We start from the raw sequence: 22858 nt of genomic DNA on the forward strand, positions 1-22858 counted from the left end.
CACAGATGATTGTGGGAGAACAACCAAAGAGGGTAGTTTGAAGGGGATTGTAGAATATCAACTTGAGAATAATAAATTGGAGTGTGTTGAGCAACAAGAAGAACAAATGGAGAACATGGAACCACCACATCCTTATTATGATGACTCACCTTCCTACCATGAATCCTTCCCCCAAGACAATGAGCTCTCTCATCCACCCCAACCTCCAATGGTTGACATCCTTGGTGTTCTTCTTCAAGGACAAGAGGAGATGAAAAGGGATGTACAAAACTTTGCGGCCGCCTTGGATGAGGTGGTAAACCGGTTGGCATCCCAATGCTTGGGAAACCAAAGTACTCCCAAGGCTACATATGAAGAACCCAAGGGAGAGCATAACATGAAGGAGAGATTGGATTATGAGAAATATTGCTTTGTGTTGGAACAATTAGAGGAAGCTATAACTGTTGAAGACAAGGAAGAAGTGGTTGAAGAAGACTTAGGAGATGCAGAGCCTCTGATCGGTGGAAAAACGATTCCACACAAAACTCACCGACAAGTATACCGGGTCGCATCAAGTAGTAATAACTCACTAGAATGAGGTCGATCCCACAGGGATTGATGGATCAAGAAACTTTAGTGAGGTGATTAGTTTAGTCAAGCTAACATTGGTGAATTGAGTGAAATTTGAGCAGCAAAATGTAAATTGCAGGGAATTTAAATTTGCAGAAAGTAAATCAGCTGAATCTTAAAGAGCAAGAAACATAAATTGACAGAACCTTAAATGACAAGAAAGGTAAATTGCATTAAATGTAAAGGGGAGCTGGGTGCTGGAAATTAAATGAAGCAGTAGATCAAAGCTCATAACAATTGCAGGAATTGTAAATTGCAGGAAATGTAAATCAAGCTCACAGCAAACTCAAATGCAAATTGCAGAGGAATTAAATTTCAAAAAAGTAAATTAAGAGCAAATGAAACTGAAGATTTAAATTCAAGCTCAATGTAAACTGAAATATATAATTGCAGAAAGGAAATTGTAGTAGAAGAGGAAATTTTAGCAGAAGAGAATTCAATGTGACTCAAATGATGAAAGTGCAAAAAATTAAAAGTATTTCCAAGAGAATTTTCTATTCTACTCCTACTCCTACTCCTATTGCTCTCTAGCAGAGCTAGCCTTGCTTCATTGGCAAATATGCCCGAAAAAGTTAAATTTAGTGAGCGTAATGCTCACTTTAATGAAAGCTCCTCTTGTTGAACACTCCCTTGCTTAATAGCGTTCTTTGCTTTAATGAATACCTAAGCCAATGATGGCATTACTAATATTACATGCATGACTTTCATGGCATTACTAATACTACATGCTTTCATTTAATGAATACATAAACCAATGAATTCATAATGCCAATTACTTTATATTACTTAGTAATGCTTGATTGGCCAATTGGCATAATTAAATGCATGCATGCTTTAATGAAGGATCTTTAGTCAGTTGCCACTTACGGTTTAGTTTGTTTATAAGCTTTGATATTATCTGGAGGAAGTTCTAGGGTTGCCTTCGGCTTTCCTCTGTTATTATGTATTATATATGTGGAAGCTGTTACCATGCTGGGGACCTCTGGTTCTCACCCATGCGGATTTTGTGGTTTTCAGATGCAGGATGCGAGGCTTCTTGTTGAGGCATGCTGGAGACTTCTGGATTAGCGAAGACCCTTGTTCTCAGGACTCTGTTTTGATTTTTGATTTCTCTTAGATACTTTTATCTCCATTGAATAATATAAACTGTGATGACTCCTCTTAGAGGGGATTATGGAGACTAGGTTCTCTGTTTTTGTGTCCCTTTGGGTTTCCTTTGTGGTTTCCTTATTTTATTATATGTATATATTGCCATGTTCGGACCGGTTATCTTCGCATCCGGATTTGAGTTTTGATATTCCCGTTTTTGACACTCTTTTGTATATATATAATCTCGCGTTAACTTATCCTTTGCTCGTTGCGTTATCGATTGGAGTGTTGCGCTTTCGAGTTGCGATTTTTGTTTACCCCTTTTTCTACAAAGGCTTCTAGTTATAATCCTTATTCACACTACTATACGTACTAGATTTTGTTTTAGAGGTCGTAATACCTTGCCATCTCTGGTTTATGACTTAAGCATAAGACTCTGTATGGTAGGGTGTTACATTATGGTATCAGAGCAGTTCGTTCCTGTAGAGCCTGAGAGACGGACTAACTATGCTTTTGTGCATTCTCTGTATGTGTTATGTGCTGTTAGTATATCTACTTGATATAATTGGCATAAACGTTCATGAGCATACATTTGGGACTTTGAAGCACTAGACTTCCGATATTGAGACTGATCAACTTAATATCGAATGTTTGGTGTGTATAGGAGCCAGATGGCGCCTTGTGGACACGGTAGAGGCCGTGGGAGAGGTCATACAAATGCTCGTGCGCCAGGGATTAACCCTAATGACCCGGTGAACTTTATGACTGCGTTGGAGAACATGGCTGCTGCTATGCAAGCCACTGCTGAGGCTCTTGGTCAACAAATGAACAACCATGGTAATGACGGAGGTAGAGTTCAGAGCCCGATGATACTGGCAAACTTTTTGAAGGTTAATCCACCTAAGTTCAAGGGAACCACTAGCCCGACTGAGGTCGATACATGGTTTCAGGCCATAGAATGAGCACTGCAAGCGCAGGTGGTACCTGAAGGGCAGCGTGTGGAGTTCGCTACCTATTTGCTCACTGGGGAAGCGTCGCATTGGTGGCAAGGAATCCGATGCCTCCTGCAGCAGGGTGATGATTATATAACCTAGGATGTCTTCCAAAAGGAGTTCTATAAGAAGTACTTTCTGACTTCTGCCAGGACGGCCAAGGAGCTTGAAATGTTGCAACTGAAGCAGGGTACTATGTCCGTATCTGAGTATACTGACAAGTTTGAGGAGCTGTTCAGATTCTCTCATATGTGTCAAGGGACTTGATGAGCCGATAATTTATACGCTTTGTGGCATTGTTTTTAGTATGTTTTTAGTATATTTTAATTAGTCTTTATTATATTTTATTATTTTTTAAATAAAAATCACTCTTCTGGACTTTACTATGAGTTTGTGTATTTTTCTGTGATTTCAGGTATTTTCTGGCTGAAATTGAGAGACCTGAGCAAAAATCTGATTCAGAGGCTGAAAAAGGACTGCAGATGCTGTTGGATTCTGACCTTCCTGCACTCAAAGTAGATTTTCTGGAGCTACAGAAGCCTAATTGGCACGCTCTCAATTTCGTTGAAAAGTAGACATCTTGGGCTTTCCAATAATATATAACAGTCCATACTTTGCCCGAGTTTTGATAGGCCAAACAGGCATTTCTAGTCAGCTCAAGAATTTTGGCGTTTAACTCCTATACTGGCACAAAAGCTGGCGTTTAACTCCAAGAAAAGTCTCTACGCATGAAAGCTTCAATGCTCAGCCCAAGCACCCACCAAGTGGGACCAGAAGAAGATTTCTGCATTAATTACTGATTTCTGTAAACCCTAGGCTACTAGTTCTCTATAAATAGGACCTTTTGCTATTGTATTTTCATCATCTTGGGATGTTTAGTCCTTAGACCTTTGAGGCTGGCCATTCGGCCATGCTTACACTATTTGTTCTTATGTATTTTTAACGGTGGAGTTTTTACACACCATAGATTATGGTGTGGAGCTCTGCTGTTCTTCATGAATTAATACAAAGTACTATTGTTTTTCTATTCAACTCAAGTCTATTTCTTCTCCAAGATATTCATTCGTTCTTCAACTTGATGAATGTGATGATCCGTGACACTCATCATCATTCTCACCTATGAACATGTGCATGACAAACACCTCTGTTCTACTAGTAATGGCTTGAATGCGTATCTCTTGGGTTTCTAATCTAGGATTGGAACCTTTGTGGTATAGCTTAGAATTAATGGCAGCCTTTCCTGAGATCCGGAAAGTCTAAACCTTGTCTGTGGTATTCTGAGTAGGATCTGGGAAGGGATGACTGTGACGAGCTTCAAACTCGCGATTGTGGGGCATGTGACAGACGCAAAAGGATTAATGGATCCTATTCCGACATGATCGAGAACCGACAGCTGATTAGCCGATGCTGTGACAAAGCATCAGGAACATTTTCACTGAGAGGACGGGATGTAGCCATTGACAACGGTGATGCCCAACATAAAGCTTGCCATGGAAAGGAGTATGAATGATTGGAAGAAGGCAATAGGAAAGCAGAGATTCAAGGGGAACAAAGCATCTTCATACGCTTATCTGAAATCCACCAATGAATTACATAAGTATCTCTATCCTTATTTTATGTTTATTTTCATCACCTTAAACTCCATAACCATTTGAATCCGCCTGACTGAGATTTACAAGATGACCATAGCTTGCTTCAAGTCGACAATCTCCGTGGGATCGACCCTTACTCACGTAAGGTTTATTACTTGGACGACCCAGTGCACTTGCTGGTTAGTTGTGCGAAGTTGTGATAAAAGAGTTTAGATTACAAGTGTGCCACACCAAGTTGTTGGCGCCATTGATGATCACAATTTCGTACACCAAGTTTTTGGCGCCATTGCCGGGGATTGTTTGAGTTTAGACAACTGACGGTTCATCTTGTTGCTTAGATTAGGTATCTTTTCTTCAGAATTTTTAAGAATGAATTCTAGAGTTTCAAGGTGATGTTTCCACCATCACAAAAGCTGATTGATTCACATCAATTTAGCTGCTAAATGTAATGTCCTGCTGAAGCTTGGCCAAACATGTCTAATCTTTTTAGACTGAAGTTTTAGACTAACATTGCATGATTCCTGGAATTCTTATTAAAAGTTTTGATTCTCTTTATTTTCTTTTCCATATAAGTTTCGAAAATCACAAAAAAATTTATAAAACCATAAAAAACCAAAAATATTTTATGTTTTTTGTTTGAGTCTAGTATCAATTTTTAAGTTTGGTGTCAATTGCATGTTTTTATTCTTCTTGCATTTTTCGAATATATGCATTATGTTCTTCATTAAACTTCAAGTTGTTCTTGATGATTTCATAGCTCTGATCTTTAAATTCTCTTGTTTTGTGTGTTTTGTTGTTTCTTACATGCATTTTTACATTGTTATAGACCTTAGTATACAAACTTTTAAGTTTGGTGTCTTGCATGCATTGTTTATTTGATCTTAGTTGCATTTTTTATTTTTGTTTCTCATCATCAAAAATTCAAAAATATTTTCAAAATTGTGTCTTTTCAAGTCAATAATACAGAGAATTGAAGATTCAGAACATTCAGCAGAGGAATCAAACAGAAAAAGCTGGGCGTTCAAAACGCCCAGTGAAGAAGGAAAACTGGCGTTTAAACGCCAGCCAGGGTACCTGGCTGGGCGTTTAACGCCCAAAAAGGTAGAGATTTGGGCGTTAAACGCCAGAATGGGCACCATTCTGGGCGTTTAACGCCAGGATGACACTAGAGGGAAGATTTTGTTTTTAATTCACATTTTTTTCGAGTTTTCATAATTTTTCAAAATCAAATCTTTTTCAAATCATATCTTTTCAATCATATCTCTTTCAAAATCAATTTCTTTCCATTTTATATTTATTTTTACTATTTTCAAAAATCCTTACTTCAATTCAAGATTTACTTCAAAAATTTTCAAGTTGTTACTTGCCTATTAAGAAAGGATCAAACTTTAAATTTTAGAATCATATCTTTTAATTTCTTGTTAGTCAAGTAATCAACTTTAATTTTAAAAACTTTCTTTTTCTAAATTGATTTTCAATCATATCTTTTCAAACATATCTTTTCAATCACATCTTTTTCAAAATTAATTTTTTCAATCATATCTTTTTCTAATTTCAAAATCTTTCACTTTATTTCTTTCCCAATCTTAGTTTTCAAAAATCTCAATCAAGTTTTCAAATTTTTTTTTAATTATTTCAAAATCTTTTTAAATTATTTTCGAAAATTCTTCCCCTCTTCTCACATCCTTCTATTTAAGGGACTAAGACTCCTCATCAAGGTGCAATTCAAACTCTGTCCCTCCTGATAAGTTCGAATTCCCTCTTCTCCACCTGCTCCTTCTATTCTTCTTTTCCTCTGACGCCTCAAGGAATCTCTATACTGTGACATAGAGGATTCCCTACTTTCTTGTTCTCTTCTCTTTCATATAAGCAGGAACAAAGATAAAGGCATACTTGTTCAAGCTGATCCTGAACCTGAAAGGACCTTGAAGAGAAAGCTAAGAGAAGCTAAAGAACAATTCTCTTTAGAGGGCCTAACAGAGCTCTTCAAAGAAGAAGAAACCATGGCAGCCGAAAATAACAATGCCAACAATGCAAGGAAGGTGCTTGGTGACTTTACTGCACCTACTCCTGATTTCTATGGGAGAAGCATCTCAATTCCTGCCATTAGAGCAAACAACTTTGAGCTTAAGCCTCAATTAGTTTCCCTAATGCAACAGAATTGCAAGTTTCATGGACTTCCATTGGAAGATCCTCATCAGTTCTTAGCTGAATTCTTGCAAATCTATGACACTGTCAAGACCAATGGGGTTGACCCTGAAATCTACAGACTTATGCTTTTTCCTTTTGCTGTAAGAGACAGAGCTAGGACATGGTTGGACTCACAACCTAAAGAAAGCCTGAACTCTTGGGAAAAGCTAGTCAATGCCTTCTTGGCAAAGTTCTTTCCACCTCAAAATTGAGTAAGCTTAGAGTGGAAGTCCAAATCTTTAGACAGAAGGATGGAGAATCCCTCTATGAAGCTTAGGAAAGATACAAACAATTGATCAGAAGGTGCCCTTCTGACATACTTTCAGAATGGAGCATCATAGGTATATTCTATGATGGTCTGTCTGAACTATCCAAGATGTCATTAGATAGCTCTGCTGGAGGATCTCTTCATCTGAAGAAGACGCCTACAAAAGTTCAAGAACTCATTGAAATGGTTGCAAATAACCAATTCATGTACACCTCTGAAAGGAATCCCGTGAATAATGGGTCAACTCAGAAGAAAGGAGTTCTTGAAATTGATACTCTGAATGCCATATTGGCTCAGAATAAAATATTGACCCAACAAGTCAATATGATTTCTCAGAGTCTGTCTGAAATGCAAGCAGCAACAGGCAGTACTAAGGAAGCTTCCTCTGAAGAAGAAGCTTATGATCCTGAGAACCCTGCAATGGAAGAGGTGAATTACATGGGAGAATCCTATGGAAACACCTATAATCCTTCATGGAGAAATCATCCAAATCTCTCATGGAAAGATCAACAGAGACCTCAACAAGGTTTCAACAACAATAATGGTGGAAGAAACAGGTTTAGCAATAGCAAGCCTTTTCCATCATCGTCTCAACAACAGACAGAGAATTCTAAGCAAAACCCCTCTGACTTAACAACCATTGTCTCTGATCTAATCAAAACCACTCAAAGTTTCATGACTGAAACAAGGTCCTCCATTAGAAATTTGGAGGCACAATTGGGTCAGCTGAGAAAGAAAATTATTGAACTCCCTCCTAGCACTCTCCCAAGCAATACAGAAGAGAATCCAAAGAGAGAGTGCAAGGCCATAAACACGTCTCACATGGCCGAACCTGGAGAGGAGGAAGAGGCAGTAATCTCCACTAAGGAAGACCTCAATGGACGTCCACTGACCTCCATGGAGTTCCCTAATGAGGAACCATGGGAATCTGAGGCTCATTCTGAGACCATAGAGATTCCATTGAATTTACTTCTGCCTTTCATAAGCTCTGATGAGTATTCTTCTTCTGAAGAGGATGAAGATGTCACTGAAGAGCAAGTTGCTAAGTACCTTGGAGCAATCATGAAGCTAAATGCAAAGTTATTTGGTAATGAGACTTGGGAGAATGAACCTCCATTGCTCATCAAAGAACTGGATGACTTGACTAGGCAGGGATTACCTCAAAAGAGACAAGACCCTGGAAAGTTCTCAATCCCTTGTACCATAGGCACCATGACCTTTGAAAAGGCTCTATGTGACCTAGGGTCAAGCATAAACCTTATGCCTCTCTCTGTAACAGAGAAGCTAGGGATCATTGAGGTACAAGCTGTAAGAATCTCACTGGAGATGGCAAATAATTTAAAGAAACAGGCGTATGGACTTGTAGAGGATGTCTTGGTAAAGGTTGAAGACCATTACATCCCTGCTGATTTCATAATCCTAGAAACTGGGAAGTGTATGGATGAATCCATCATCCTTGGCAGACCCTTCCTAGCCACAGCAAAAGCTGTGATTGATGTTGACATAGGAGAATTGATCATTCAAGTGAATGAAGACTCTCTTGTGTTTAAAGCTCAAGGATATCCCTCTGTAACCATGGAGAGGAAGCATGAAGAGCTTCTCTCAATACAGAGTCAAACAGAGCCCCCACAGTCAAACTCTAAATTTGGTGTTGGGAGGCCACAACCAAACTTTAAGTTTGGTGTTGAACCCCCACATTCAAACTCTAAGTTTGGTGTTGGGAGGTTCCACCATTGCTCTGAACATCTGTGAGGCTCCATGAGAGCCACTGTCAAGCTATTGACATTAAAGAAGCGCTTGTTCGGAGGCAACCCAATTTTTACTTATCTATGTTAAATTTCTATTTTCTTTTGTTATTTTATGTTTTCTGTAGGTTGATGATCATGAGAAGTCACAAAAATAATTGAAAAAGCAAAAACAGAAGGAAAACAGAATGAAAAATAGAACACCTTGGAGGAGAAACTTACTGGCGTTTAGGGTAGCAGAATGGGCGTTAAACGCCCAATCTGGAACCATTCTGGGCGTTTAACGCCAGAAATGGGCACCAGACTGGCGTTTAATGCCAGGATTGGCAGAAAGGGGCGTTTTGCACGCCACTTGGTGCAGGAATGAGATATCCTTGACACCTCAGGATCTGTGGACCCCACAGGATCCCCACCTACCCCACCACTCTCTCTCTTCTTCACCCATTCACTAATCACCTCAACACCTCTTCCCCAAAAATCCCTCACCTATCAAATCCCACCATTCTCTTCACCACTCACATCCATCCTCTATAAAACTCCACCTACCTCACCATTCAAATTCAAACCACTGTCCCACACAAAGCCCACTCCATCTCATCTATTTCTTCTTTTTCTACTCTCTTCTTTCTTCTTTTGCTCGAGGACGAGCAACCTTCTAAGTTTGGTGTGATAAAAGCTAAAGCTTTTTATTTTTCCATAACCATTTATGGCACCAAAGGCCGGAGAAACCTCTAGAAAGAGGAAAGGGAAGGCAAAAGCTTCCACCTCCGAGTCATGGAAGATGGAGAGATTCCTCTCAATGGTGCATCAAGACCACTTCTATGAAGTTGTGGCCAAGAAGAAGGTGATCCCCGAGGTCCCTTTTAAGCTCAAAAAGGGCGAATATCCGGAGATCCGACATGAGATCCGAAGAAGAGGTTGGGAAGTTCTCACCAATCCCATTCAACAAGTCAGAATCTTAATGGTTCAAGAGTTCTATGCCAATGCATGGATCACCAAGAACCATGATCAAAGTGTGAACCCGGACCTCAAGAATTGGCTTACAATGGTCCGAGGGAAATACTTGGATTTTAGTCCGGAAAATGTAAGGTTGGCATTCAACTTCCCCATGATGCAAGGAGATGCACACCCCTACACTAGAAGGGTCAACTTTGATCAAAGGTTGGACCAAGTCCTCATGGACATATGTGAAGAGGGCGCTCAATGGAAGAGAGATTCAAGAGGGAAGCCGGTTCAACTAAGAAGGCATGACCTCAAGCCCGTGGCTAGGGTATGGTTGAAGTTCATCCAACGCTCAATCATTCCCACTAGCAACCGGTCCGAAGCTACTATAGACCGGGCTATCATGATACATAGCATCATGATTGGAGAGGAAGTGGAAGTTCATGAGGTTATATCCCAAGAACTCTACAAGGTGGCGGACAAGTCCTCCCCTTTGGCAAGGTTAGCCTTCCCTCATCTCATTTGTCACCTTTGCAATTCGGTTGAAATTGACATAGAGGGAGACATTCTCATTGATGAGGACAAACCCATCACTAAGAAAAGGATGGAGAAAACAAGAGAACCTCACCAAGAGCATGAGGAAATTCCTCATCATGAAATCCCTGAGATGCCTCAAGGGATGCATCTTCCTCCACAAAATTATTGGGAGCAAATCAACATCTCCCTAGGAGAATTAAGTTCCAACATGGGACAACTAAGGATGGAGCACCAAGAGCATTCCATCCTCCTCCATGAAATTAGAGAAGATCAAAGAACCATGAGAGAGGAGCAACAAAGGCAAGGAAGAGACATTGAGGAGCTCAAGCACTCCATAAAATCCTCAAGAGGAAGAACAAGCCGCCATCACTAAGGTGGACCCGTTTTTTTAATTTTCTTATTCTTTATTTTCTGTTTTTTCGAAAAATGTGCTTTATGTTTATTTATGTTTGTGTCTTTATTACATGATCATTAGTGTCTAAGTGTCTATGCCTTAAAGCTATGAAAATGAATCCATCACCTTTCTTAAATGAAAAATGTTTTCAATTGAAAAAGAAAAAGAAGTGCATGAATTTCAAATTTTAAAACAGTTTAATTATCTTGATGTCGTGGCAATACTATTGTTTTTCTGAATGAATGCTTGAATAGTGCATATTTTTAAATTTGATTGTTTATGAATATTAAAATTGTTGGCTCTTGAAAGAATGAAAGGAAAAGGAGAAATGTTATCTGATGATCTGAAAAATCATAAAATTGATTCTTGAAGCAAGAAAAAGCAGTGAAAAGCTTGCAAAAAAAAAGAGAAAAGAAGAAAAGCAAGCAGAAAAAGCCAATACCCCTTTAAACCAAAAGGCAAGAGTGAAAAAAAGGATCCAAGGCTTTGAGCATCAGTGGATAAGAGGGCCCACAGGAATAAAATCCTGGCCTAAGCAGCTAAACCAAGCTGTCCCTAACCATGTGCTTGTGGCGTGAAGGTGTTAAGTGAAAACTTGAGACTGAGCGGTTAAAGTCGAGGTCCAAAGCAAAAAGAAGAGTGTGCTTATGAACCCTGGACACCTCTAATTGGGGACTCTAGCAAAGCTGAGTCACAATCTGAAAAGGTTCACCCAGTTATGTATCTGTGGCATTTATGTATCCGGTGGTAATACTGGAAAACAAAGTGCTTAGGGCCACGGCCAAGACTCATAAAGTAGCTGTGTTCAAGAATCAACATACTTAACTAGGAGAATAAATAACACTATCTGGATTCTGAGTTCCTATAGATGCCAATCATTCTGGACTTCAAGGGATAAAGTGAGATGCCAAAACTGTTCAGAAGCAAGAAGCTAAAAGCCCCGCTCATCTAATTAATACTGATCTTCATAGATGTTTTTTGAATTCATTGTATATTCTCTTCTTTTTTATCCTATTTGATTTTCAGTTGCTTGGGGACAAGCAACAATTTATGTTTGGTGTTGTGATGAGCGGATAATTTATACGCTTTGTGGCATTGTTTTTAGTATGTTTTCAGTATATTTTAATTAGTCTTTATTATATTTTTATTATTTTTTAAATAAAAATCACTCTTCTGTACTTTACTATGATTTTGTGTGTTTTTCTATGATTTCAGGTATTTTCTGGCTAAAATTGAGGGACCTAAGCAAAAATCTGATTCAGAGGCTGAAAAAGGATTGCAGATGCTGTTGGATTCTGACCTCCCTGCACTCAAAGTGAATTTTCTGGAGCTACAAAGACCCAATTGGCGCGCTCTCAATTGCGTTGGAAAGTAGACATCCTGGGCTTTCCAGCAATATATAACAGTTCATACTTTGCCCGAGATTTGATGGCCCAAACAGGCGTTCTAAGTCAGCTCAAGAATTCTGGCGTTTAACTCCTAAACTGGCACAAAAGCTGGCGTTTAACTCCAAGAAAAGTCTCTACGCATGAAAGCTTCAATGCTCAGCCCAAGCACACACCAAGTGGGCCCGGATGAAGATTTCTGCATTAATTACTGATTTCTGTAAATCCTAGGCTACTAGTTCTCTATAAATAGGACCTTTTGCTATTGTATTTTCATCATCTTGGGACGTTTAGTCCTTAGACCTTTGAGGTTGGCCATTCGGCCATGCTTACACTATTTGTTCTTATGTATTTTTAACGGTGGAGTTTCTACACACCATAGATTAAGGTGTGGAGCTTTGCTGTTCTTCATGAATTAATACAAAGTACTATTGTTTTTCTATTCAACTCAAGTCTATTTCTTCTCCAAGATATTCATTCGTTCTTCAACTTGATGAATGTGATGATCCGTGACACTCATCATCATTCTCACCTATGAACATGTGCCTGACAAACACCTCTGTTCTACTAGCAATGGCTTGAATGCGTATCTCTTGGGTTTCTAATCTAGGATTGGAACTTTCGTGGTATAGGCTAGAATTAATGGCAGCCATTCCTGAGATCCGGAAAGTCTAAACCTTGTCTGTGGTATTCCGAGTAGGATCTGGGAAGGGATGACTGTGACGAGCTTCAAACTCGTGATTGTGAGGCGTGTGACAGATGCAAAAGGATCAATGGATCCTATTCCGACATGATCGAGAACTGACAGCTGATTAGCCGATGCTGTGACAGAGCATCAGAACCATTTTCACTGAGAGGACGGGATGTAGCCATTGACAACGGTGATGCCCAACATAAAGCTTGCCATGGAAAGGAGTATGAATGATTGGAAGAAGGCAATAGGAAAGCAGAGGTTCAAGGGGAACAAAGCATCTTCATACGCTTATCTGAAATCCACCAATGAATTACATAAATATCTCTATGCTTATTTTATGTTTATTTTCATCACCTTAAACTCTATAACCATTTGAATCCGCCTGACTGAGATTTACAAGATGACCATAGCTTGCTTCAAGCCGATAATCTCCGTGGGATCGACCCTTACTCACGTAAGGTTTATTACTTGGACGACCCAGTGCACTTGCTGGTTAGTTGTGCAGAGTTGTGATAAAAGAGTTTAGATTAAAAGTGTGCCACACCAAGTTGTTGGCGCCATTGATGATCACAATTTTGTGCACCAGGACTCCGGTAGAATAAGAGGAATGGAAGTGTGTTAAGTACGAAGGAGGACTCCGGAGCGATATTTTTGGTTCGGTGGGGCCAATGGAGATTAGGACTTTCTCCGAGTTGGAGAACAAGTGTAGGGTTGCTGAAGAGTGTGTGAAGAGGGCAGCCACTGAGAAAGAAAGTCACAAAGGATCATTTCAACAGAACCGAGGGAAGAGTTTTGCACCTAGAGGTCCGCCTTTCAAGAGGGGAGGTTCCTTTAGGAGGTCCAACAACAACAACTCCTAAGGGAAAAGGTTTGGGAAGCAGCCTTAGAATGATCAAGCTTGTACTAGGTGTGGGAGTCACCATCCGGGAGTACCATGCAAGGCCGAATAGGGTTTATGCTACAATTGTAGAAAGGCGGGGCATAGAGTCGCAAGTTGTCCGGAGCAGCAGAAGTAAGGTGCTGGGAAAGCACAACAGACCGGTCGGGTGTTCGCTACCTCAGCTAGGGGTGCAGAGGGATCCGAGACACTCATTCGAGGTAACTGTGAAATAGCCGGTCGAACTTTAAATGCTTTATTTGATTCGGGAGCATCGCATTCATTCATTGCATTTGAGAAAGCCCATGAGTTAGGATTGAAGATCGTAACCTTAGTTATGACCTAAAAGTATATAATGCTACCCATGAAGCCATGGTAACTAGGCTAGGATGCCCGAAAGTTTCGTTTAGGTTCAAGTAGCGTGATTTTGTCCATCATTTAATCTACTTACCGATGATCGGTCTTGATCTTATCTTGGGATTGGACTGGTTATCTGAGAACCATATCCTGCTTGAGTGTTCTACAAAGTCGGTGTACTTTATGCCGGAAGATACAGAAGGGCCGGTTGTGGTGAATAATTATTACTTGAATTCGATGATGGTGAACTATTTCGGAATCGAATGTCAGGGTATCCTGTTGTTAACCGCGGGTGTTTCGGGTGATGACCAAAGGTTGAATCAGATTCTGGTAGTGTGTGAGTTTCCAGAAGTATTTCTCGATGATATTGAGGAATTTTCACCTAACCGAGAGGTCGAGTTTGCTATTGAATTGGTGCCTGGGGTGGGACCAATCTCAAGTGCTCCTTATAGAATGTCACCATTAGAGATGGCCGAGCTAAAGTCTCAGTTAGAGGAATTGTTGGGTAAGAACTTTATCCGACCAAGTGTTTCCCCGTGGGGTGCTCCAGTGTTACTGGTAAAGAAGAAAGATGGAAGTATGCGACTCTGTGTGGATTACAGGCAGCTGAACAAGGTCACCATAAAGAATAAGTACCCATTGCCGAGGATTGATGATCTCATCGATCAATTACAAGGAGCTGAGGTTTTCTCCAAGATCAATTTGCGATCCGGTTATCACCAGATAAAGGTGAGGGGTGTGGATATCCCTAAGACCGCTTTCCGGACTCGTTATGGTCATTACGAGTACACTGTAATGTCCTTTGGGTTGACGAACGCTCCTGCAGTATTCATGGATTACATGAATAGAGTGTTCCGTCCGTTTCTGGATAAATTCATTGTTGTCTTCATTGACGACATACTAATTTACTCCAAGACTGAAGAAGAGCATGCGGAACACTTGAGGACCGTGTTGCAAATTCTGAAGGAGAAGAAACTCTATGCGAAATCGTCTAAGTGTGAGTTTTGGAAGGATGACGTAAAGTTTTTGGGTCACGTGGTGAGTAAGAAGGGAATAGCCATAGATCCAACTAAGGTGGAAGCTGTGATGGATTGGAGGCAACCAACCACAATAACTGAGATAAGGAGTTTTCTGGGTTTAGCTGGCTATTACCGAAGGTTCATCAAAGGCTTTTCGCAATTAGCCTTGTCGTTGACAAAATTAACCCGCAAAGACACTCCGTTTGTTTGGACTCCTGAGTGTGAGGAAAGCTTTTAGGCATTGAAGAAAAAGTTGACCACTGCACCTGTGTTGGTGTTACCTGAGCCGAACGAACCATTTGAGGTGTACTGTGATGCCTCATTAAAGGGTCTAGGATGCGTGCTGATGCAGCATCATAATGTGGTGGCGTATGCCTCACGACAGTTGAGACCTCATGAAGTTAGTTACCCTACGCACGATTTGGAACTTGCTGCGGTCGTGTTTGCCTTGATGGTGTGGAGGCATTATCTCTGTGGGGTTAAGTTCCAAGTCTTCTCCGATCACAAGAGCTTGAAATATCTCTTTGATCAGAAAGAGCTTAATATGAGGCAGAGAAGGTAGATGGAATTATTGAAGGACTACAATTTTGAGTTGAATTACCATCCGAGAAAGGTGAATGTAGTGGCGGATGCGTTAAGTCGGAAGTCGTTATATGCGGCTCGGATGATGCTTCAAGAGGAGAAGTTGCTCAATGGATTCGAGAGTCTAAAAATTGGTGCTCGAGAAGTATCTAGAACCTTGTGTTTGAGCCGATTAGAAATCTCGAGTGATTTTAAGTCTGAGCTCCTAAAGGCTCATGAAAATGATGAAGCGTTATGGAAGGTGTCGGAAGGAAAAGATGGGTTATGGAGATTCAAGGGTAGGATCATTGTGCCGGATGTTGGCACTTTGAGGCAAGATATCTTAAAGGAGGCACACAAAAGTGGATTCTCCATTCACCCGGGAAGTACTAAGATGTACCATGATTTAAAGGCAATGTTTTGGTGGCCAGGTATGAAGAATGATGTGGCGGAATACGTTTCAAAATGCTTAACTTGTCAAAAGGTAAAGATTGAACATCAAAGACCTTCCGGGATGTTGCAATCTTTAGAGGTTCCGCAATGGAAGTGGGAAAGTATTGCAATGGACTTTGTGTCGGGATTGCCAAGGACTAGGACTGGTTTTGATGCTATTTGGGTGATTGTGGACCGACTGACGAAGTCAGCTCACTTTTTGCCCATTCGGATGACTTACACTCATGAGGAGCTAGCTCGGTTATACATAAAGGAGATTGTGAGACTCCATGGTGTACCTGCTACTATAATCTCTGATAGAGATCCTCGTTTCACTTTGAGGTTCTGGGGTGCATTTCAGAAAGCTTTTGGAACCCGATTAAGCTTGAGTACTGATGAGCGGATAATTTATACGCTTTTTGACATTGTTTTTAGTATGTTTTTAGTAGGATCTAGTTACTTTTAGGGATGTTTTCATTAGTTTTTATGTTAAATTCACATTTCTGGACTTTACTATGAGTTTGTGTGTTTTTCTGTGATTTCAGGTATTTTCTGGCTAAAATTGAGGGACTTGAGCAGACATCAGATTCAGAGGTTAAAGAAGGACTGCGGATGCTGTTGGATTCTGACCTCCCTGCACTCAAAGTGGATTTTCTGGAGTTACAGAACTCAAAATGGCACGTTTCCAATTGCGTTGGAACCTATACATCCAGGGCTTTCCAGAAATATATAATAGTCCATACTTTGGCCAAGAATAGACGACGTAAACTGGCGTTCAACGCCAGCTCTCTGCCCAATTCTGGCGTCCAACGCCAGAAAAGGATCCAAAACCTGGCGTTCAACTCCACAAATGGCCTCTGCACGTGGAAAGATAAGGCTCAGCCCAAGCACACACCAAGTGGGCCCCGGAAGTTGATTTATGCATCAATTACTTACTTATGTAAACCCTAGTGACTAGTTTATTATAAATAGGACCTTTTACTAGTCTTTTTGAGAATCTTGGATCAGTTGTATGCTATCTTAGATCACGTTTGAGGGCTGGCCATCTCGGCCATGCCTGGACCTTTCACTTATGTAATTTTAACGGTAGAGTTTCTACACTCCATAGATTAAGGTGTGGAGCTCTGCTGTTCCTCAAAGATTAATGCAAAGTACTACTGTTTTCTATTCAATTCATCTTATTTCGCTTCTAAGATATCCATTCGCACCCAAGAACGTGATGAAGGTGATGATTATGTGTGACGCTCATCACCATTCTCGCCTATGAACACGTGCCTGACAAACACTTCCGTTCTACATGAAATAAGCTAGAATGAATATCTCTTAGATCTCCTAACCAGAATCTTCGTGGCGTAAGCTAGAATGATGGCGGCATTCAAGAGAATCCGGAAAGTCTAAACCTTGTCTGTGGTATTCCGAGTAGGATTCAATGATTGAATGACTGTGATGAGCTTCAAACTCGCGAGTACTGGGCGTTAGTGACAGACGCAAAAGGAGGGTGAATCCTATTCCAGCATGATCGAAAACCGACAGATGATTAGCCGTGCTGTGACAGAGCATGTGAACATATTTTTCACTGAGAGGAGGGGATGTAGCCACTGACAACGGTGATGCCCTTGCATAAAGCTAGCCATGGAAAGGAGTAAGACTGATTGGATGAAGATAGCAGGAAAGCAGAGGTTCAGAAGAACGAAGGCATCTCCATTCGCTTATCTGAAATTATCACCAATGAATTACATAAATATTTCTATCCCTATTTTATTATATTAAATTCGAAAACACCATTATCAATTTATATCTGCCTAACTGAGATTTGCAAGGTGACCATATCTTGTTTCATACCAACAATCTCCGTGGGATTCGACCCTTACTCACGTAAGGTATTACTTGGATGACCCAGTGCACTTGCTGGTTAGTTGTATCGAAGTTGTGAACCATGGTATTGGCACCATGTTCTTGGCGCCATTGCCAGGGAAAGAAAGAGCCATGAATTTTATATAATCAAAGTGTAATCACGATTGCGCGTACCAAGTTGCTCACGTTGCCAGGGATTGTTTGAGCCTGGACATCACAATTTCGTGCACCAAGTTTTTGGCGCCGTTGCCGGGGAAAGAAAGAGCCATGAATTTTATATAATCAAAGTGTAATCATGATTGCGCGTACCAAGTTGCTCACGTTGCCAGGGATTGTTTGAGCCTGGACATCACAATTTCGTGCACCAAGTTTTTGGCGCCGTTGCCGGGGATTGTTCGAGTTTGGACAACTGACGGTTCATCTTGTTGCTCAGATTAGGTAATTTTCTTTTTATTTTATTTTCAAAAAAAAATTTTCAAAAATATTTCTAAAATTTTCTCATCTGTTTTCGAAAATAATACAAAAATGTTTTCAAAAATTTTATTCAAAATTTTTAAGAATGAATTCTAGTGTTTCATGAAGCATGTGAAGCCTGGCTGGCTGTAAAAGCCATGTCTAAATTCTTTTGGACTGAGGCTTCCAACCATCAGCTGTTACACGACTGTAGGGTATGTCAGGCGTGTCATGTCTGAATTACATGCTGAAGCTTGGCTGGCCATTGGCCATGTCTAGTGTTTTGGATCGGAGCTTTCATTGAAAGCTTGGCTGGCTAGTGAGCCATGTCTAATTCCTGGACTGAAGCTTTAGACTAAGAATGCTAGATTCCTGGAATTCATATTAAAAATTTTGGAATCCTTATTTTTGTTTTTCAATTAATTTTTGGAAAAAAATACAAAAAAATTAAAAAATCATAAAAATCAAAAACATTTTTTGTGTTTCTTGTTTGAGTCTTGAGTCATGTCATAAGTTTGGTGTCACTTGCATATGCATCTTGCATTTTTTCGAAAATATCATGCATTCATAGTGTTCTTCATGATCTTCAAGTTGTTCTTGGTAAGTCTTCTTGTTTGATCTTGATGATTTTTTGTTTTGTGTCTTTTCATGTTTATCATATGCATTCTTGAATTCTTAGTGTCTAAGCATTAAAGAATTCTAAGTTTGGTGTCTTGCATGTTTTCTTTGCATTAAAAATTTTTCAAAATTGTGTCTATGATGTTCATCTTGACATCCAAAGTGTTCTTGGTGTTCATCTTGACATTCATAGCATTCTTGCATGCATCACATGTTTTGATCTAAAATTCTCATGCATTGCATCATTTTTCTTGTTTTCTCTCTCTTCATTAAAAATTCAAAAATCAAAAAAATATCTTTCCCTTTTTCTCTCTCATCAAATTCGAAAATTTGAGTTGACTTTTTCAAAATCTTTTTAAAATCAAGTTGTTTCTTATGAGTCAAATCAAATTTTCAATTTGAAAATCTTATCTTTTTCAAAATCTTTTTCAAAAATTAAATCTTTTTTCAAAATTCTTAGTTATTTTCGAAAATTCCAAAAATATTTTTCAAAAATCTTTTTCTTATTTTTATATCAAAATTTTCAAAAATAACAATAACAATTAATGTTTTGATTCAAAAATTTCAAGTTTGTTACTTACTTGTTAAGAAAGATTCAAACTTTAAGTTCTAGAATCATATCTTGTGATTTCTTGTGAATCAAGTCATTAATTGTGATTTTAAAAATCCAATCTTTTTCAAAAACAATTTCAATCATATCTTTTCAAAAAATCTTCTTATCTTTTTCAAAAATTTGATTTCAAAATATCTTCTCTAACTTCCTAACTTCTTATCTTTTCAAAATTGATTTTCAAATTTGTTTCAACTAACTAACTAACTTTTTGTTTGTTTCTTAACTTTTTCAAAACTACCTAACTAACTCTCTCTCTCTCATTTTCGAAAATATCTTCCCCCTTTTTCAAAATTTCTTTTTAATTTATTAATTATTTTAAATTTTAAATCTTAATTTTCGAAAATTACTAACATTTTTCAAAAACTATTTTCAAAAATCACTAACTCTTTTTCAAAAATTGTTTTCGAAAATTCCTTCTCTCTCATCTTATTCTATTTATTTATTCATCTACTAACATCTCATCAAGTACAGCGTACCATCCTCAAACAGATGGTCAATCCGAGAGGACGATCCAAACACTAGAGGATATGTTGAGAGCTTGTGTTTTGGATCAACCGGCGAGTTAGGATTAGTATATGCCATTAGTGGAGTTTGCATACAATAATAGTTACCATGCGGGCATCGGAATGGCTCCGTATGAGGCATTGTATGGGAGGAAATGTTAATCTCCGCTATGTTGGTATGAAGCTGGAGAGAAAGGCTTGTTGGGGCCGGAGATGATAGCTGAGACCACTGAACAAGTCAAGAAAATCCGAGATAGGATGCTTACGGCGCAAAGTTGCCAGGAGTTACGCCGATCAGAGGCGGAAGCCCTTGGAATTTGAAGTTGAAAGGATTGGACCTGAGTAGCGTATTGATGAGCGGATAATTTATACGCTTTTTGGCATTGTTTTTAGTATGTTTTTAGTAGGATCTAGTTACTTTTAGGGATGTTTTCATTAGTTTTTATGTTAAATTCACAATTCTGGACTTTACTATGAGTTTGTGTGTTTTTCTGTGATTTCAGGTATTTTCTGGCTGAAATTGAGGGACTTGAGCAGAAATCAGATTCAGAGGTTGAAGAAGGACTGCTGATGCTGTTGGATTCTGACCTCCCTGCACTCAAAGTAGGTTTTCTGGAGCTACAGAACTCGAAATGGCGCGCTTCCAATTGCGTTGGAAAATAGACATCCAGGGCTTTCCAGCAATATATAATAGTCCATACTTTGGCCAAGAATAGACGACGTACACTGGCGTTCAACGCCAGCTTCCTGCCCAAATCTGGCGTCCAGCACCAGAAAAAGAGCCAAAACCAGAGTTGAACGCCCAAACTGGCACAAAAGTTGGTGTTCAACTCCAGGAAGGACCTATACACGTGCAACACTCAAGCTCAGCCCAAGCACACACCTAGTGGGTCCCGGAAGTGGATTTATGCATCAATTACTTACTTCTGTAAACCCTAGTAGCTAGTTTATTATAAATAGGACCTTTTACTATTGTATTAGGCATCTTTGATCAGTTGTATGCTATCTTAGATCATGTTTGAGGGCTGGCCTCTCGGCCATGCCTGGACTTTCACTTATGTATTTTTAACGGTAGAGTTTCTACACTCCATAGATTAAGGTGTGGAGCTCTGCTGTTCCTCAAAGATTAATGCAAAGTACTACTGTTTTCTATTCAATTCATCTTATTTCGCTTCTAAGATATTCATTCGCACTTCAACCTGAATGTGATGAACGCGACAATCATCATCATTCCCTATGAACGCGTGCCTGACAACCACTTCCGTTCTACCTTCGACTGAATGAGTATCTCTTAGATCTCTTAATCAGAATCTTCGTGGTGTAAGCTAGAATGATGGCGGCATTCAAGAGAATCCGGAAAGTCTAAACCTTGTCTGTGGTATTTCGAGTAGGATTCAATGAATGAATGACTGTGACGAGCTCCAAACTCGCGATTGCGGGGCGTTAGTGACAGACGCAAAAGGATTGTAAATCCTATTCCAGCATGATCGAGAACCGACAGATGAATAGCCGTGCCGTGACAGGGTGCGTTGACCATTTTCACTGAGAGGATAAGATGAAGCCATTGACAAGGGTGATGCCTCCAGACGATTAGCCGTGCTGTGACAGGGCATTTGGATCATTTTCCCGAGAGAAGACCGAAAGTAGCCATTGACAATGGTGATGTATCACATAAAGCCAGTCATGGAAAGGAGTAAGACTGATTGGATGAAGATAGCAGGAAAGCAGAGGTTCAGAGGAACGAAAAGCATCTCCATTCGCTTATCTGAAATTCTTACCAATGATTTACATAAGTACCTCTATCCCTATTCTATTATTTATTTTCGAAAACCCATTACTGTTTTATGTCCGCTTGACTGAGATTTACAAGGTGACCATAGCTTGCTTCATACCGACAATCTCCGTGGGATTCGACCCTTACTCACGTAAGGTATTACTTTGACGACCCAGTGCACTTGCTGGTTAGTTATGCGAAGTTGTGAAGATATGTTTAGACCATGGTCCTGTGCATCCGTTTTTGGTGCCATTGCCAGGGAATCAATTTCGAACAACAATTCACAACCTGAGTAGCAATTTCGCATACCAAGTTTTTGGCGCCGTTGCTGGGATTCTTTGAGTTTTCGTCAAGCTTTTGGTCCGGTAACATCAGTGCCAAGTTTGGATCCGGCAACAACACCAAGTTTTTGGTGCCGTTGCTGGGGATTGTTCGAGTTTGGACAACTGACGGTTCATCTTGTTGCTCAGATTAGGTAATTTTCTTTTTGTTTTCTTTTCAAAAATTTTTCAAAAATATTTCAAAATTTTCTCACCTGTTTTCGAAAAAAAAAAATTTTATTCAAAATTTTTAAAGAATGAATTCTAGTGTTTCATGAAGCATGTGAAGCCTGGCTGGCTGTAAAGCCATGTCTAAATTCTTTTGGACTGAGGCTTCCAACCATCAGCTGTTATACGACTGTAGGGTATGTCAGGCATGTCATGTCTGAATTACATGCTGAAGCTTGGCTGGCCATTGGGCATGTCTAGTGTTTTGGACCGGAGCTTTCATTGAAAGCTTGGCTGGCTAGTGAGCCATGTCTAATTCCTAGACTGAAGCTTTAGACTAAGAATGCAAGATTCCTGGAATTCATGTTAAAAATTTTGGAATCCTTATTTTTTCTTTTTCATATAATTTTCAAAAAAAAAATATATCTTTCCCTTTTTCTCTCTCATAAATTCGAAAATTAGATTTGACTTTTTCAAAATATTTTAAAAATCTAGTTGTTTTTATAAGTCAAATCAAATTTTCAATTTGAAAATCTTATCTTTTTCAAAATCTTTTTCAAAAATCAAATCTTTTTCAAATTTCTTAGTTATTTTCGAAAATTCCAAAAATATTTTTCAAAAATCTTTTTCTTATTTTTATCAAATAATTTTCGAAAATAACAATAACAATTAATGTTTTGATTCAAAAATTTCAAGTTTGTTACTTACTTGTTAAGAAAAGTTTCAAACTTTAAGTTCTAGAATCATATCTTGTGATTTCTTGTGAATCAAGTCATTAATTGTGATTTTAAAAAATCAAATCTTTTTCAAAACTAATTTCAATCATATCTTTTCAAAATATCTTCTTATCTTATCTTTTTCAAAAATTTGAT

General features: G+C 39.2%; 1 non-coding gene across 1 annotated transcript; it reads right to left on the reverse strand.

Annotated features, from left to right (window-relative positions):
* Positions 1 to 6686: 6686 nt before the first annotated feature.
* Positions 6687 to 6790, reverse strand: LOC112768246 (small nucleolar RNA R71). Its single transcript, XR_003185683.1, has one exon. It is a non-coding gene; the product is annotated as a small nucleolar RNA R71 (small nucleolar RNA).
* Between the last annotated feature and the right edge of the window lie 16068 nt (positions 6791 to 22858).

Source organism: Arachis hypogaea, chromosome 17 (assembly GCF_003086295.3).
Source record: "Arachis hypogaea cultivar Tifrunner chromosome 17, arahy.Tifrunner.gnm2.J5K5, whole genome shotgun sequence".
NCBI classification, from domain to species: Eukaryota; Viridiplantae; Streptophyta; class Magnoliopsida; order Fabales; family Fabaceae; genus Arachis; species Arachis hypogaea.